This window comes from Triturus cristatus, chromosome 6 (genome assembly GCF_964204655.1).
Source record: "Triturus cristatus chromosome 6, aTriCri1.1, whole genome shotgun sequence".
NCBI lineage: Eukaryota > Metazoa > Chordata > Amphibia > Caudata > Salamandridae > Triturus > Triturus cristatus.
The window spans coordinates 882,253,536-882,269,900 of record NC_140589.1 but is presented as its reverse complement, the minus strand read 5'-3'; the positions used below and the strand labels follow the sequence as shown (position 1 = coordinate 882,269,900).

The 16,365-nt window shown below is 46.3% G+C and overlaps 15 non-coding genes across 15 annotated transcripts; 7 read left to right on the top strand and 8 right to left on the bottom strand.

The window, feature by feature from the left end:
- Nucleotides 1-940: 940 nt before the first annotated feature.
- LOC146818361 (U6 spliceosomal RNA) lies at nucleotides 941-1,047 on the bottom strand. The gene has a single exon (XR_014963510.1). It is a non-coding gene; the product is annotated as a U6 spliceosomal RNA (small nuclear RNA).
- Nucleotides 1,048-1,819: 772 nt separating this feature from the next.
- Nucleotides 1,820-1,892, top strand: TRNAR-ACG (transfer RNA arginine (anticodon ACG)). The gene has a single exon. It is a non-coding gene; the product is annotated as a tRNA-Arg (tRNA).
- Nucleotides 1,893-2,899: 1,007 nt separating this feature from the next.
- Nucleotides 2,900-3,006, bottom strand: LOC146818359 (U6 spliceosomal RNA). Its single transcript, XR_014963509.1, has one exon. It is a non-coding gene; the product is annotated as a U6 spliceosomal RNA (small nuclear RNA).
- Nucleotides 3,007-3,780: 774 nt separating this feature from the next.
- On the top strand, nucleotides 3,781-3,853 carry TRNAR-ACG (transfer RNA arginine (anticodon ACG)). Its single transcript has one exon. It is a non-coding gene; the product is annotated as a tRNA-Arg (tRNA).
- Nucleotides 3,854-4,860: 1,007 nt separating this feature from the next.
- LOC146818357 (U6 spliceosomal RNA) lies at nucleotides 4,861-4,967 on the bottom strand. The gene has a single exon (XR_014964402.1). It is a non-coding gene; the product is annotated as a U6 spliceosomal RNA (small nuclear RNA).
- A 768-nt stretch (nucleotides 4,968-5,735) lies between these two features.
- Nucleotides 5,736-5,808, top strand: TRNAR-ACG (transfer RNA arginine (anticodon ACG)). The gene has a single exon. It is a non-coding gene; the product is annotated as a tRNA-Arg (tRNA).
- A 1,007-nt stretch (nucleotides 5,809-6,815) lies between these two features.
- On the bottom strand, nucleotides 6,816-6,922 carry LOC146818355 (U6 spliceosomal RNA). Its single transcript, XR_014963508.1, has one exon. It is a non-coding gene; the product is annotated as a U6 spliceosomal RNA (small nuclear RNA).
- Nucleotides 6,923-8,776: 1,854 nt separating this feature from the next.
- Nucleotides 8,777-8,883, bottom strand: LOC146818354 (U6 spliceosomal RNA). The gene has a single exon (XR_014963507.1). It is a non-coding gene; the product is annotated as a U6 spliceosomal RNA (small nuclear RNA).
- A 776-nt stretch (nucleotides 8,884-9,659) lies between these two features.
- Nucleotides 9,660-9,732, top strand: TRNAR-ACG (transfer RNA arginine (anticodon ACG)). The gene has a single exon. It is a non-coding gene; the product is annotated as a tRNA-Arg (tRNA).
- A 1,007-nt stretch (nucleotides 9,733-10,739) lies between these two features.
- LOC146818352 (U6 spliceosomal RNA) lies at nucleotides 10,740-10,846 on the bottom strand. Its single transcript, XR_014964526.1, has one exon. It is a non-coding gene; the product is annotated as a U6 spliceosomal RNA (small nuclear RNA).
- Nucleotides 10,847-11,618: 772 nt separating this feature from the next.
- Nucleotides 11,619-11,691, top strand: TRNAR-ACG (transfer RNA arginine (anticodon ACG)). The gene has a single exon. It is a non-coding gene; the product is annotated as a tRNA-Arg (tRNA).
- Nucleotides 11,692-12,698: 1,007 nt separating this feature from the next.
- On the bottom strand, nucleotides 12,699-12,805 carry LOC146818350 (U6 spliceosomal RNA). The gene has a single exon (XR_014963506.1). It is a non-coding gene; the product is annotated as a U6 spliceosomal RNA (small nuclear RNA).
- Nucleotides 12,806-13,581: 776 nt separating this feature from the next.
- Nucleotides 13,582-13,654, top strand: TRNAR-ACG (transfer RNA arginine (anticodon ACG)). Its single transcript has one exon. It is a non-coding gene; the product is annotated as a tRNA-Arg (tRNA).
- Nucleotides 13,655-14,661: 1,007 nt separating this feature from the next.
- Nucleotides 14,662-14,768, bottom strand: LOC146818348 (U6 spliceosomal RNA). Its single transcript, XR_014964518.1, has one exon. It is a non-coding gene; the product is annotated as a U6 spliceosomal RNA (small nuclear RNA).
- A 774-nt stretch (nucleotides 14,769-15,542) lies between these two features.
- TRNAR-ACG (transfer RNA arginine (anticodon ACG)) lies at nucleotides 15,543-15,615 on the top strand. The gene has a single exon. It is a non-coding gene; the product is annotated as a tRNA-Arg (tRNA).
- Nucleotides 15,616-16,365: the final 750 nt, after the last annotated feature.

The following is a 16,365-nucleotide window of genomic DNA, read 5'->3' as shown; positions in this document are numbered from 1 at the left end:
GTTCAATATTCTCGAGCAGGACTCATCCAGCAGTCGTTCCATGGTAGGGCTGCAGTAATAGGACCACGGCTAGTTAAAAGTTTCCCGTTTGCTGCTGGATTCTATGTCAAGGCCGTCATGTGGTGTGCTGCTTTTGTATTTCAACATGGGTCTCTGAGTCTCTAAACTAGGAAAAAATCTTGTTGAGAAAAGTGTGTGTGAGAGGGTCTGTGGGTGCAGGCAGGTGTGTGCACTTGAGTGCTGACCCATTTACATGTGTGAGAGGGACAAGCAAATTGCCTGTGGGATGTAGGCCTACAACTGGAACCAAGCAGCCAGGCAGAACCACAGGTAAGGAGAGAGGAAGGCAGTTCATTATTAGAGCAGGATCATGAGCATCTTGCCCTGCTCCCTTCTGCCCCGATCGGCCACGATCGGCCAAGACCTCTCTATTAGGGTGGAGGGTGAACATTTCTTGGACCTCAGAAACTGAGGGATGCAGCGCCGATATGTCCTCCAAGGGCCTAGAGGACCTGGTGCCCAATCATGCCTGGTGTTTTTCAGCTTACCCGACCAATCTGGTTGCAAGGCGGATTTTAACAGTACTGCTGAAAAGGGACTCCCAGACAGCCCTGAGGCCATCATTTGCATAGGCCCTCCCCTTCTCTTTCTCTTGCTTCCCACAAAGCAACGCATCGCTGGCAGCAGTATAGATTTGGGGGTTGTGAAGAATAATGACAGGGAGGCTGAAGAAGGGAAAGAAAAGTCCCAGAAGTCCTGCAGGCTTCCTTGCTAAATGCAGCTGGCCATAGAGTGCACCTTCATTACTGCGAGGTAAATACATTAAAAATGTTGAGGAGAGACAAATTGAAAAATAGATATTAGGAGGAAAGCACTGGAACCTGCTTTATTATTTCAATTAGTCTTGAAAACATAGAACATGTCTCTCCTGAAAGCTGGTAAAAATATGGAACGCTTCACGAATTTGCGTGTCATCCTTGCGCAGGGGCCATGCTAATCTTCTCTGTATCGTTCCAATTTTAGTATATGTGCCGCCGAAGCGAGCACACTTCATTGATGAACCTACAATGTTTATAAACTCTCTAAATCTACGGTCTCTAGACATAGGGTGGCCTGGCAGAGATGCTCGTATGGCCAGTAAGCATTCAAATCTGAGCCAATGGGCAAAAATGCATGAAGAGTAACAATCCATTATTCTTCACTGCATTTGTGGTCCAAGACTTCACCAATTGGAAGTATGTAGATTATGCCAGGGTTGCAAAGGCTCATGGTTCAGGCTACTGACAAGGAACATTGTGACATCATGCTGCCTGTGGAACAGTGATATTAAAGGTGAGACAGCTGCACAGTAGGTTAGGTGAAGGGCTCTGAGAGGTGAAAGGCAGCATGCTTGGGTCCCTGGACAAGGTGAGCCTATGACAAGGTGTCTGAATTTTCGCCTGTATTGTAATATTAAACACTTTATTGTTGTACCCGCCTGCTGATTAAGGAGTCCTCAAGATCAGCTCCACACAGACGTGGAACTGATGATGTTAATGCAGAATATTTAAGAAACTGAGGCTGATCTAAAACATTTCCTTGGACCTAGGACCATTTCCCCTGACTTTTAGGTCCTTCGTCCTCCTAAAGTCCTTTGTATAAGTTAGGAACACCTGACAGAACAGAATTTCAGGAGGTCAGGTGGGTTTACTTGTGTCTTCTGGTTGTGAGCAGTAAACGTGGCTAAAAAGGTTGATGGAATGGTGTTTTAAAACACACACACACACACACACACAACTTCTGGTCCTCTTAAGGACAAAAGTATGGGTAATCCTACATGGGGCCAGTGGCGCAATGGATAACGCGTCTGACTACGGATCAGAAGATTGTAGGTTCGACTCCTATCTGGCTCGAAAGGGTCATAGGTCCCTGTTTTATGGTATTCCTGTGGAATTCTTATTTACCTCAGACTTGTTGTAGGTTCAATATTCTCGAGCAGGACTCATCCAGCAGTCGTTCCATGGTAGGGCTGCAGTAATAGGACCACGGCTAGTTAAAAGTTTCCCATTTGCTGCTGGATTCTATGTGAAGGCCGTCATGTGGTGTGCTGCTTTTGTATTTCAACATGGGTCTCTGAGTCTCTAAACTAGGAAAAAATCTTGTTGAGAAAAGTGTGTGTGAGAGGGTCTGTGGGTGCAGGCAGGTGTGTGCACTTGAGTGCTGACCCATTTACATGTGTGAGAGGGACAAGCAAATTGCCTGTGGGATGTAGGCCTACAACTGGAACCAAGCAGCCAGGCAGAACCACAGGTAAGGAGAGAGGAAGGCAGTTCATTATTAGAGCAGGATCATGAGCATCTTGCCCTGCTCCCTTCTGCCCCGATCGGCCCCGATCGGCCAAGACCTCTCTATTAGGGTGGAGGGTGAACATTTCTTGGACCTCAGAAACTGAGGGATGCAGCGCCGATATGTCCTCCAAGGGCCTAGAGGACCTGGTGCCCAATCATGCCTGGTGTTTTTCAGCTTACCCGACCAATCTGGTTGCAAGGCGGATTTTAACAGTACTGCTGAAAAGGGACTCCCAGACAGCCCTGAGGCCATCATTTGCATAGGCCCTCCCCTTCTCTTTCTCTTGCTTCCCACAAAGCAACGCATCGCTGGCAGCAGTATAGATTTGGGGGTTGTGAAGAATAATGACAGGGAGGCTGAAGAAGGGAAAGAAAAGTCCCAGAAGTCCTGCAGGCTTCCTTGCTAAATGCAGCTGGCCATAGAGTGCACCTTCATTACTGCGAGGTAAATACATTAAAAATGTTGAGGAGAGACAAATTGAAAAATAGATATTAGGAGGAAAGCACTGGAACCTGCTTTATTATTTCAATTAGTCTTGAAAACATAGAACATTTCTCTCCTGAAAGCTGGTAAAAATATGGAACGCTTCACGAATTTGCGTGTCATCCTTGCGCAGGGGCCATGCTAATCTTCTCTGTATCGTTCCAATTTTAGTATATGTGCCGCCGAAGCGAGCACACTTCATTGATGAACCTACAATGTTTATAAACTCTCTAAATCTACGGTCTCTAGACATAGGGTGGCCTGGCAGAGATGCTCGTATGGCCAGTAAGCATTCAAATCTGAGCCAATGGGCAAAAATGCATGAAGAGTAACAATCCATTATTCTTCACTGCATTTGTGGTCCAAGACTTCACCAATTGGAAGTATGTAGATTATGCCAGGGTTGCAAAGGCTCATGGTTCAGGCTACTGACAAGGAACATTGTGACATCATGCTGCCTGTGGAACAGTGATATTAAAGGTGAGACAGCTGCACAGTAGGTTAGGTGAAGGGCTCTGAGAGGTGAAAGGCAGCATGCTTGGGTCCCTGGACAAGGTGAGCCTATGACAAGGTGTCTGAATTTTCGCCTGTATTGTAATATTAAACACTTTATTGTTGTACCCGCCTGCTGATTAAGGAGTCCTCAAGATCAGCTCCACACAGACGTGGAACTGATGATGTTAATGCAGAATATTTAAGAAACTGAGGCTGATCTAAAACATTTCCTTGGACCTAGGACCATTTCCCCTGACTTTTAGGTCCTTCGTCCTCCTAAAGTCCTTTGTATAAGTTAGGAACACCTGACAGAACAGAATTTCAGGAGGTCAGGTGGGTTTACTTGTGTCTTCTGGTTGTGAGCAGTAAACGTGGCTAAAAAGGTTGATGGAATGGTGTTTTAAAACACACACACACACACACACACACAACTTCTGGTCCTCTTAAGGACAAAAGTATGGGTAATCCTACATGGGGCCAGTGGCGCAATGGATAACGCGTCTGACTACGGATCAGAAGATTGTAGGTTCGACTCCTATCTGGCTCGAAAGGGTCATAGGTCCCTGTTTTATGGTATTCCTGTGGAATTCTTATTTACCTCAGACTTGTTGTAGGTTCAATATTCTCGAGCAGGACTCATCCAGCAGTCGTTCCATGGTAGGGCTGCAGTAATAGGACCACGGCTAGTTAAAAGTTTCCCATTTGCTGCTGGATTCTATGTGAAGGCCGTCATGTGGTGTGCTGCTTTTGTATTTCAACATGGGTCTCTGAGTCTCTAAACTAGGAAAAAATCTTGTTGAGAAAAGTGTGTGTGAGAGGGTCTGTGGGTGCAGGCAGGTGTGTGCACTTGAGTGCTGACCCATTTACATGTGTGAGAGGGACAAGCAAATTGCCTGTGGGATGTAGGCCTACAACTGGAACCAAGCAGCCAGGCAGAACCACAGGTAAGGAGAGAGGAAGGCAGTTCATTATTAGAGCAGGATCATGAGCATCTTGCCCTGCTCCCTTCTGCCCCGATCGGCCCCGATCGGCCAAGACCTCTCTATTAGGGTGGAGGGTGAACATTTCTTGGACCTCAGAAACTGAGGGATGCAGCGCCGATATGTCCTCCAAGGGCCTAGAGGACCTGGTGCCCAATCATGCCTGGTGTTTTTCAGCTTACCCGACCAATCTGGTTGCAAGGCGGATTTTAACAGTACTGCTGAAAAGGGACTCCCAGACAGCCCTGAGGCCATCATTTGCATAGGCCCTCCCCTTCTCTTTCTCTTGCTTCCCACAAAGCAACGCATCGCTGGCAGCAGTATAGATTTGGGGGTTGTGAAGAATAATGACAGGGAGGCTGAAGAAGGGAAAGAAAAGTCCCAGAAGTCCTGCAGGCTTCCTTGCTAAATGCAGCTGGCCATAGAGTGCACCTTCATTACTGCGAGGTAAATACATTAAAAATGTTGAGGAGAGACAAATTGAAAAATAGATATTAGGAGGAAAGCACTGGAACCTGCTTTATTATTTCAATTAGTCTTGAAAACATAGAACATTTCTCTCCTGAAAGCTGGTAAAAATATGGAACGCTTCACGAATGTGCGTGTCATCCTTGCGCAGGGGCCATGCTAATCTTCTCTGTATCGTTCCAATTTTAGTATATGTGCCGCCGAAGCGAGCACACTTCCTTGATGAACCTGCAATGTTTATAAACTCTCTAAATCTACGGTCTCTAGACATAGGGTGGCCTGGCAGAGATGCTCGTATGGCCAGTAAGCATTCAAATCTGAGCCAATGGGCAAAAATGCATGAAGAGTAACAATCCATTATTCTTCACTGCATTTGTGGTCCAAGACTTCACCAATTGGAAGTATGTAGATTATGCCAGGGTTGCAAAGGCTCATGGTTCAGGCTACTGACAAGGAACATTGTGACATCATGCTGCCTGTGGAACAGTGATATTAAAGGTGAGACAGCTGCACAGTAGGTTAGGTGAAGGGCTCTGAGAGGTGAAAGGCAGCATGCTTGGGTCCCTGGACAAGGTGAGCCTATGACAAGGTGTCTGAATTTTCGCCTGTATTGTAATATTAAACACTTTATTGTTGTACCCGCCTGCTGATTAAGGAGTCCTCAAGATCAGCTCCACACAGACGTGGAACTGATGATGTTAATGCAGAATATTTAAGAAACTGAGGCTGATCTAAAACATTTCCTTGGACCTAGGACCATTTCCCCTGACTTTTAGGTCCTTCGTCCTCCTAAAGTCCTTTGTATAAGTTAGGAACACCTGACAGAACAGAATTTCAGGAGGTCAGGTGGGTTTACTTGTGTCTTCTGGTTGTGAGCAGTAAACGTGGCTAAAAAGGTTGATGGAATGGTGTTTTAAAACACACACACACACACACAACTTCTGGTCCTCTTAAGGACAAAAGTATGGGTAATCCTACATGGGGCCAGTGGCGCAATGGATAACGCGTCTGACTACGGATCAGAAGATTGTAGGTTCGACTCCTATCTGGCTCGAAAGGGTCATAGGTCCCTGTTTTATGGTATTCCTGTGGAATTCTTATTTACCTCAGACTTGTTGTAGGTTCAATATTCTCGAGCAGGACTCATCCAGCAGTCGTTCCATGGTAGGGCTGCAGTAATAGGACCACGGCTAGTTAAACGTTTCCCATTTGCTGCTGGATTCTATGTGAAGGCCGTCATGTGGTGTGCTGCTTTTGTATTTCAACATGGGTCTCTGAGTCTCTAAACTAGGAAAAAATCTTGTTGAGAAAAGTGTGTGTGAGAGGGTCTGTGGGTGCAGGCAGGTGTGTGCACTTGAGTGCTGACCCATTTACATGTGTGAGAGGGACAAGCAAATTGCCTGTGGGATGTAGGCCTACAACTGGAACCAAGCAGCCAGGCAGAACCACAGGTAAGGAGAGAGGAAGGCAGTTCATTATTAGAGCAGGATCATGAGCATCTTGCCCTGCTCCCTTCTGCCCCGATCGGCCACGATCGGCCAAGACCTCTCTATTAGGGTGGAGGGTGAACATTTCTTGGACCTCAGAAACTGAGGGATGCAGCGCCGATATGTCCTCCAAGGGCCTAGAGGACCTGGTGCCCAATCATGCCTGGTGTTTTTCAGCTTACCCGACCAATCTGGTTGCAAGGCGGATTTTAACAGTACTGCTGAAAAGGGACTCCCAGACAGCCCTGAGGCCATCATTTGCATAGGCCCTCCCCTTCTCTTTCTCTTGCTTCCCACAAAGCAACGCATCGCTGGCAGCAGTATAGATTTGGGGGTTGTGAAGAATAATGACAGGGAGGCTGAAGAAGGGAAAGAAAAGTCCCAGAAGTCCTGCAGGCTTCCTTGCTAAATGCAGCTGGCCATAGAGTGCACCTTCATTACTGCGAGGTAAATACATTAAAAATGTTGAGGAGAGACAAATTGAAAAATAGATATTAGGAGGAAAGCACTGGAACCTGCTTTATTATTTCAATTAGTCTTGAAAACATAGAACATTTCTCTCCTGAAAGCTGGTAAAAATATGGAACGCTTCACGAATTTGCGTGTCATCCTTGCGCAGGGGCCATGCTAATCTTCTCTGTATCGTTCCAATTTTAGTATATGTGCCGCCGAAGCGAGCACACTTCCTTGATGAACCTGCAATGTTTATAAACTCTCTAAATCTACGGTCTCTAGACATAGGGTGGCCTGGCAGAGATGCTCGTATGGCCAGTAAGCATTCAAATCTGAGCCAATGGGCAAAAATGCATGAAGAGTAACAATCCATTATTCTTCACTGCATTTGTGGTCCAAGACTTCACCAATTGGAAGTATGTAGATTATGCCAGGGTTGCAAAGGCTCATGGTTCAGGCTACTGACAAGGAACATTGTGACATCATGCTGCCTGTGGAACAGTGATATTAAAGGTGAGACAGCTGCACAGTAGGTTAGGTGAAGGGCTCTGAGAGGTGAAAGGCAGCATGCTTGGGTCCCTGGACAAGGTGAGCCTATGACAAGGTGTCTGAATTTTCGCCTGTATTGTAATATTAAACACTTTATTGTTGTACCCGCCTGCTGATTAAGGAGTCCTCAAGATCAGCTCCACACAGACGTGGAACTGATGATGTTAATGCAGAATATTTAAGAAACTGAGGCTGATCTAAAACATTTCCTTGGACCTAGGACCATTTCCCCTGACTTTTAGGTCCTTCGTCCTCCTAAAGTCCTTTGTATAAGTTAGGAACACCTGACAGAACAGAATTTCAGGAGGTCAGGTGGGTTTACTTGTGTCTTCTGGTTGTGAGCAGTAAACGTGGCTAAAAAGGTTGATGGAATGGTGTTTTAAAACACACACACACACACACACACACAACTTCTGGTCCTCTTAAGGACAAAAGTATGGGTAATCCTACATGGGGCCAGTGGCGCAATGGATAACGCGTCTGACTACGGATCAGAAGATTGTAGGTTTGACTCCTATCTGGCTCGAAAGGGTCATAGGTCCCTGTTTTATGGTATTCCTGTGGAATTCTTATTTACCTCAGACTTGTTGTAGGTTCAATATTCTCGAGCAGGACTCATCCAGCAGTCGTTCCATGGTAGGGCTGCAGTAATAGGACCACGGCTAGTTAAAAGTTTCCCATTTGCTGCTGGATTCTATGTGAAGGCCGTCATGTGGTGTGCTGCTTTTGTATTTCAACATGGGTCTCTGAGTCTCTAAACTAGGAAAAAATCTTGTTGAGAAAAGTGTGTGTGAGAGGGTCTGTGGGTGCAGGCAGGTGTGTGCACTTGAGTGCTGACCCATTTACATGTGTGAGAGGGACAAGCAAATTGCCTGTGGGATGTAGGCCTACAACTGGAACCAAGCAGCCAGGCAGAACCACAGGTAAGGAGAGAGGAAGGCAGTTCATTATTAGAGCAGGATCATGAGCATCTTGCCCTGCTCCCTTCTGCCCCGATCGGCCCCGATCGGCCAAGACCTCTCTATTAGGGTGGAGGGTGAACATTTCTTGGACCTCAGAAACTGAGGGATGCAGCGCCGATATGTCCTCCAAGGGCCTAGAGGACCTGGTGCCCAATCATGCCTGGTGTTTTTCAGCTTACCCGACCAATCTGGTTGCAAGGCGGATTTTAACAGTACTGCTGAAAAGGGACTCCCAGACAGCCCTGAGGCCATCATTTGCATAGGCCCTCCCCTTCTCTTTCTCTTGCTTCCCACAAAGCAACGCATCGCTGGCAGCAGTATAGATTTGGGGGTTGTGAAGAATAATGACAGGGAGGCTGAAGAAGGGAAAGAAAAGTCCCAGAAGTCCTGCAGGCTTCCTTGCTAAATGCAGCTGGCCATAGAGTGCACCTTCATTACTGCGAGGTAAATACATTAAAAATGTTGAGGAGAGACAAATTGAAAAATAGATATTAGGAGGAAAGCACTGGAACCTGCTTTATTATTTCAATTAGTCTTGAAAACATAGAACATTTCTCTCCTGAAAGCTGGTAAAAATATGGAACGCTTCACGAATTTGCGTGTCATCCTTGCGCAGGGGCCATGCTAATCTTCTCTGTATCGTTCCAATTTTAGTATATGTGCCGCCGAAGCGAGCACACTTCATTGATGAACCTACAATGTTTATAAACTCTCTAAATCTACGGTCTCTAGACATAGGGTGGCCTGGCAGAGATGCTCGTATGGCCAGTAAGCATTCAAATCTGAGCCAATGGGCAAAAATGCATGAAGAGTAACAATCCATTATTCTTCACTGCATTTGTGGTCCAAGACTTCACCAATTGGAAGTATGTAGATTATGCCAGGGTTGCAAAGGCTCATGGTTCAGGCTACTGACAAGGAACATTGTGACATCATGCTGCCTGTGGAACAGTGATATTAAAGGTGAGACAGCTGCACAGTAGGTTAGGTGAAGGGCTCTGAGAGGTGAAAGGCAGCATGCTTGGGTCCCTGGACAAGGTGAGCCTATGACAAGGTGTCTGAATTTTCGCCTGTATTGTAATATTAAACACTTTATTGTTGTACCCGCCTGCTGATTAAGGAGTCCTCAAGATCAGCTCCACACAGACGTGGAACTGATGATGTTAATGCAGAATATTTAAGAAACTGAGGCTGATCTAAAACATTTCCTTGGACCTAGGACCATTTCCCCTGACTTTTAGGTCCTTCGTCCTCCTAAAGTCCTTTGTATAAGTTAGGAACACCTGACAGAACAGAATTTCAGGAGGTCAGGTGGGTTTACTTGTGTCTTCTGGTTGTGAGCAGTAAACGTGGCTAAAAAGGTTGATGGAATGGTGTTTTAAAACACACACACACACACACACACACACAACTTCTGGTCCTCTTAAGGACAAAAGTATGGGTAATCCTACATGGGGCCAGTGGCGCAATGGATAACGCGTCTGACTACGGATCAGAAGATTGTAGGTTCGACTCCTATCTGGCTCGAAAGGGTCATAGGTCCCTGTTTTATGGTATTCCTGTGGAATTCTTATTTACCTCAGACTTGTTGTAGGTTCAATATTCTCGAGCAGGACTCATCCAGCAGTCGTTCCATGGTAGGGCTGCAGTAATAGGACCACGGCTAGTTAAAAGTTTCCCATTTGCTGCTGGATTCTATGTGAAGGCCGTCATGTGGTGTGCTGCTTTTGTATTTCAACATGGGTCTCTGAGTCTCTAAACTAGGAAAAAATCTTGTTGAGAAAAGTGTGTGTGAGAGGGTCTGTGGGTGCAGGCAGGTGTGTGCACTTGAGTGCTGACCCATTTACATGTGTGAGAGGGACAAGCAAATTGCCTGTGGGATGTAGGCCTACAACTGGAACCAAGCAGCCAGGCAGAACCACAGGTAAGGAGAGAGGAAGGCAGTTCATTATTAGAGCAGGATCATGAGCATCTTGCCCTGCTCCCTTCTGCCCCGATCGGCCACGATCGGCCAAGACCTCTCTATTAGGGTGGAGGGTGAACATTTCTTGGACCTCAGAAACTGAGGGATGCAGCGCCGATATGTCCTCCAAGGGCCTAGAGGACCTGGTGCCCAATCATGCCTGGTGTTTTTCAGCTTACCCGACCAATCTGGTTGCAAGGCGGATTTTAACAGTACTGCTGAAAAGGGACTCCCAGACAGCCCTGAGGCCATCATTTGCATAGGCCCTCCCCTTCTCTTTCTCTTGCTTCCCACAAAGCAACGCATCGCTGGCAGCAGTATAGATTTGGGGGTTGTGAAGAATAATGACAGGGAGGCTGAAGAAGGGAAAGAAAAGTCCCAGAAGTCCTGCAGGCTTCCTTGCTAAATGCAGCTGGCCATAGAGTGCACCTTCATTACTGCGAGGTAAATACATTAAAAATGTTGAGGAGAGACAAATTGAAAAATAGATATTAGGAGGAAAGCACTGGAACCTGCTTTATTATTTCAATTAGTCTTGAAAACATAGAACATTTCTCTCCTGAAAGCTGGTAAAAATATGGAACGCTTCACGAATTTGCGTGTCATCCTTGCGCAGGGGCCATGCTAATCTTCTCTGTATCGTTCCAATTTTAGTATATTTGCCGCCGAAGCGAGCACACTTCCTTGATGAACCTACAATGTTTATAAACTCTCTAAATCTACGGTCTCTAGACATAGGGTGGCCTGGCAGAGATGCTCGTATGGCCAGTAAGCATTCAAATCTGAGCCAATGGGCAAAAATGCATGAAGAGTAACAATCCATTATTCTTCACTGCATTTGTGGTCCAAGACTTCACCAATTGGAAGTATGTAGATTATGCCAGGGTTGCAAAGGCTCATGGTTCAGGCTACTGACAAGGAACATTGTGACATCATGCTGCCTGTGGAACAGTGATATTAAAGGTGAGACAGCTGCACAGTAGGTTAGGTGAAGGGCTCTGAGAGGTGAAAGGCAGCATGCTTGGGTCCCTGGACAAGGTGAGCCTATGACAAGGTGTCTGAATTTTCGCCTGTATTGTAATATTAAACACTTTATTGTTGTACCCGCCTGCTGATTAAGGAGTCCTCAAGATCAGCTCCACACAGACGTGGAACTGATGATGTTAATGCAGAATATTTAAGAAACTGAGGCTGATCTAAAACATTTCCTTGGACCTAGGACCATTTCCCCTGACTTTTAGGTCCTTCGTCCTCCTAAAGTCCTTTGTATAAGTTAGGAACACCTGACAGAACAGAATTTCAGGAGGTCAGGTGGGTTTACTTGTGTCTTCTGGTTGTGAGCAGTAAACGTGGCTAAAAAGGTTGATGGAATGGTGTTTTAAAACACACACACACACACACACACAACTTCTGGTCCTCTTAAGGACAAAAGTATGGGTAATCCTACATGGGGCCAGTGGCGCAATGGATAACGCGTCTGACTACGGATCAGAAGATTGTAGGTTCGACTCCTATCTGGCTCGAAAGGGTCATAGGTCCCTGTTTTATGGTATTCCTGTGGAATTCTTATTTACCTCAGACTTGTTGTAGGTTCAATATTCTCGAGCAGGACTCATCCAGCAGTCGTTCCATGGTAGGGCTGCAGTAATAGGACCACGGCTAGTTAAACGTTTCCCATTTGCTGCTGGATTCTATGTGAAGGCCGTCATGTGGTGTGCTGCTTTTGTATTTCAACATGGGTCTCTGAGTCTCTAAACTAGGAAAAAATCTTGTTGAGAAAAGTGTGTGTGAGAGGGTCTGTGGGTGCAGGCAGGTGTGTGCACTTGAGTGCTGACCCATTTACATGTGTGAGAGGGACAAGCAAATTGCCTGTGGGATGTAGGCCTACAACTGGAACCAAGCAGCCAGGCAGAACCACAGGTAAGGAGAGAGGAAGGCAGTTCATTATTAGAGCAGGATCATGAGCATCTTGCCCTGCTCCCTTCTGCCCCGATCGGCCCCGATCGGCCAAGACCTCTCTATTAGGGTGGAGGGTGAACATTTCTTGGACCTCAGAAACTGAGGGATGCAGCGCCAATATGTCCTCCAAGGGCCTAGAGGACCTGGTGGCCAATCATGCCTGGTGTTTTTCAGCTTACCCGACCAATCTGGTTGCAAGGCGGATTTTAACAGTACTGCTGAAAAGGGACTCCCAGACAGCCCTGAGGCCATCATTTGCATAGGCCCTCCCCTTCTCTTTCTCTTGCTTCCCACAAAGCAACGCATCGCTGGCAGCAGTATAGATTTGGGGGTTGTGAAGAATAATGACAGGGAGGCTGAAGAAGGGAAAGAAAAGTCCCAGAAGTCCTGCAGGCTTCCTTGCTAAATGCAGCTGGCCATAGAGTGCACCTTCATTACTGCGAGGTAAATACATTAAAAATGTTGAGGAGAGACAAATTGAAAAATAGATATTAGGAGGAAAGCACTGGAACCTGCTTTATTATTTCAATTAGTCTTGAAAACATAGAACATTTCTCTCCTGAAAGCTGGTAAAAATATGGAACGCTTCACGAATTTGCGTGTCATCCTTGCGCAGGGGCCATGCTAATCTTCTCTGTATCGTTCCAATTTTAGTATATGTGCCGCCGAAGCGAGCACACTTCCTTGATGAACCTACAATGTTTATAAACTCTCTAAATCTACGGTCTCTAGACATAGGGTGGCCTGGCAGAGATGCTCGTATGGCCAGTAAGCATTCAAATCTGAGCCAATGGGCAAAAATGCATGAAGAGTAACAATCCATTATTCTTCACTGCATTTGTGGTCCAAGACTTCACCAATTGGAAGTATGTAGATTATGCCAGGGTTGCAAAGGCTCATGGTTCAGGCTACTGACAAGGAACATTGTGACATCATGCTGCCTGTGGAACAGTGATATTAAAGGTGAGACAGCTGCACAGTAGGTTAGGTGAAGGGCTCTGAGAGGTGACAGGCAGCATGCTTGGGTCCCTGGACAAGGTGAGCCTATGACAAGGTGTCTGAATTTTCGCCTGTATTGTAATATTAAACACTTTATTGTTGTACCCGCCTGCTGATTAAGGAGTCCTCAAGATCAGCTCCACACAGACGTGGAACTGATGATGTTAATGCAGAATATTTAAGAAACTGAGGCTGATCTAAAACATTTCCTTGGACCTAGGACCATTTCCCCTGACTTTTAGGTCCTTCGTCCTCCTAAAGTCCTTTGTATAAGTTAGGAACACCTGACAGAACAGAATTTCAGGAGGTCAGGTGGGTTTACTTGTGTCTTCTGGTTGTGAGCAGTAAACGTGGCTAAAAAGGTTGATGGAATGGTGTTTTAAAACACACACACACACACACACACACACAACTTCTGGTCCTCTTAAGGACAAAAGTATGGGTAATCCTACATGGGGCCAGTGGCGCAATGGATAACGCGTCTGACTACGGATCAGAAGATTGTAGGTTCGACTCCTATCTGGCTCGAAAGGGTCATAGGTCCCTGTTTTATGGTATTCCTGTGGAATTCTTATTTACCTCAGACTTGTTGTAAGTTCAATATTCTCGAGCAGGACTCATCCAGCAGTCGTTCCATGGTAGGGCTGCAGTAATAGGACCACGGCTAGTTAAAAGTTTCCCATTTGCTGCTGGATTCTATGTGAAGGCCGTCATGTGGTGTGCTGCTTTTGTATTTCAACATGGGTCTCTGAGTCTCTAAACTAGGAAAAAATCTTGTTGAGAAAAGTGTGTGTGAGAGGGTCTGTGGGTGCAGGCAGGTGTGTGCACTTGAGTGCTGACCCATTTACATGTGTGAGAGGGACAAGCAAATTGCCTGTGGGATGTAGGCCTACAACTGGAACCAAGCAGCCAGGCAGAACCACAGGTAAGGAGAGAGGAAGGCAGTTCATTATTAGAGCAGGATCATGAGCATCTTGCCCTGCTCCCTTCTGCCCCGATCGGCCCCGATCGGCCAAGACCTCTCTATTAGGGTGGAGGGTGAACATTTCTTGGACCTCAGAAACTGAGGGATGCAGCGCCGATATGTCCTCCAAGGGCCTAGAGGACCTGGTGCCCAATCATGCCTGGTGTTTTTCAGCTTACCCGACCAATCTGGTTGCAAGGCGGATTTTAACAGTACTGCTGAAAAGGGACTCCCAGACAGCCCTGAGGCCATCATTTGCATAGGCCCTCCCCTTCTCTTTCTCTTGCTTCCCACAAAGCAACGCATCGCTGGCAGCAGTATAGATTTGGGGGTTGTGAAGAATAATGACAGGGAGGCTGAAGAAGGGAAAGAAAAGTCCCAGAAGTCCTGCAGGCTTCCTTGCTAAATGCAGCTGGCCATAGAGTGCACCTTCATTACTGCGAGGTAAATACATTAAAAATGTTGAGGAGAGACAAATTGAAAAATAGATATTAGGAGGAAAGCACTGGAACCTGCTTTATTATTTCAATTAGTCTTGAAAACATAGAACATTTCTCTCCTGAAAGCTGGTAAAAATATGGAACGCTTCACGAATTTGCGTGTCATCCTTGCGCAGGGGCCATGCTAATTTTCTCTGTATCGTTCCAATTTTAGTATATGTGCCGCCGAAGCGAGCACACTTCATTGATGAACCTACAATGTTTATAAACTCTCTAAATCTACGGTCTCTAGACATAGGGTGGCCTGGCAGAGATGCTCGTATGGCCAGTAAGCATTCAAATCTGAGCCAATGGGCAAAAATGCATGAAGAGTAACAATCCATTATTCTTCACTGCATTTGTGGTCCAAGACTTCACCAATTGGAAGTATGTAGATTATGCCAGGGTTGCAAAGGCTCATGGTTCAGGCTACTGACAAGGAACATTGTGACATCATGCTGCCTGTGGAACAGTGATATTAAAGGTGAGACAGCTGCACAGTAGGTTAGGTGAAGGGCTCTGAGAGGTGAAAGGCAGCATGCTTGGGTCCCTGGACAAGGTGAGCCTATGACAAGGTGTCTGAATTTTCGCCTGTATTGTAATATTAAACACTTTATTGTTGTACCCGCCTGCTGATTAAGGAGTCCTCAAGATCAGCTCCACACAGACGTGGAACTGATGATGTTAATGCAGAATATTTAAGAAACTGAGGCTGATCTAAAACATTTCCTTGGACCTAGGACCATTTCCCCTGACTTTTAGGTCCTTCGTCCTCCTAAAGTCCTTTGTATAAGTTAGGAACACCTGACAGAACAGAATTTCAGGAGGTCAGGTGGGTTTACTTGTGTCTTCTGGTTGTGAGCAGTAAACGTGGCTAAAAAGGTTGATGGAATGGTGTTTTAAAACACACACACACACACACACACACAACTTCTGGTCCTCTTAAGGACAAAAGTATGGGTAATCCTACATGGGGCCAGTGGCGCAATGGATAACGCGTCTGACTACGGATCAGAAGATTGTAGGTTCGACTCCTATCTGGCTCGAAAGGGTCATAGGTCCCTGTTTTATGGTATTCCTGTGGAATTCTTATTTACCTCAGACTTGTTGTAGGTTCAATATTCTCGAGCAGGACTCATCCAGCAGTCGTTCCATGGTAGGGCTGCAGTAATAGGACCACGGCTAGTTAAAAGTTTCCCATTTGCTGCTGGATTCTATGTGAAGGCCGTCATGTGGTGTGCTGCTTTTGTATTTCAACATGGGTCTCTGAGTCTCTAAACTAGGAAAAAATCTTGTTGAGAAAAGTGTGTGTGAGAGGGTCTGTGGGTGCAGGCAGGTGTGTGCACTTGAGTGCTGACCCATTTACATGTGTGAGAGGGACAAGCAAATTGCCTGTGGGATGTAGGCCTACAACTGGAACCAAGCAGCCAGGCAGAACCACAGGTAAGGAGAGAGGAAGGCAGTTCATTATTAGAGCAGGATCATGAGCATCTTGCCCTGCTCCCTTCTGCCCCGATCGGCCCCGATCGGCCAAGACCTCTCTATTAGGGTGGAGGGTGAACATTTCTTGGACCTCAGAAACTGAGGGATGCAGCGCCGATATGTCCTCCAAGGGCCTAGAGGACCTGGTGCCCAATCATGCCTGGTGTTTTTCAGCTTACCCGACCAATCTGGTTGCAAGGCGGATTTTAACAGTACTGCTGAAAAGGGACTCCCAGACAGCCCTGAGGCCATCATTTGCATAGGCCCTCCCCTTCTCTTTCTCTTGCTTCCCACAAAGCAACGCATCGCTGGCA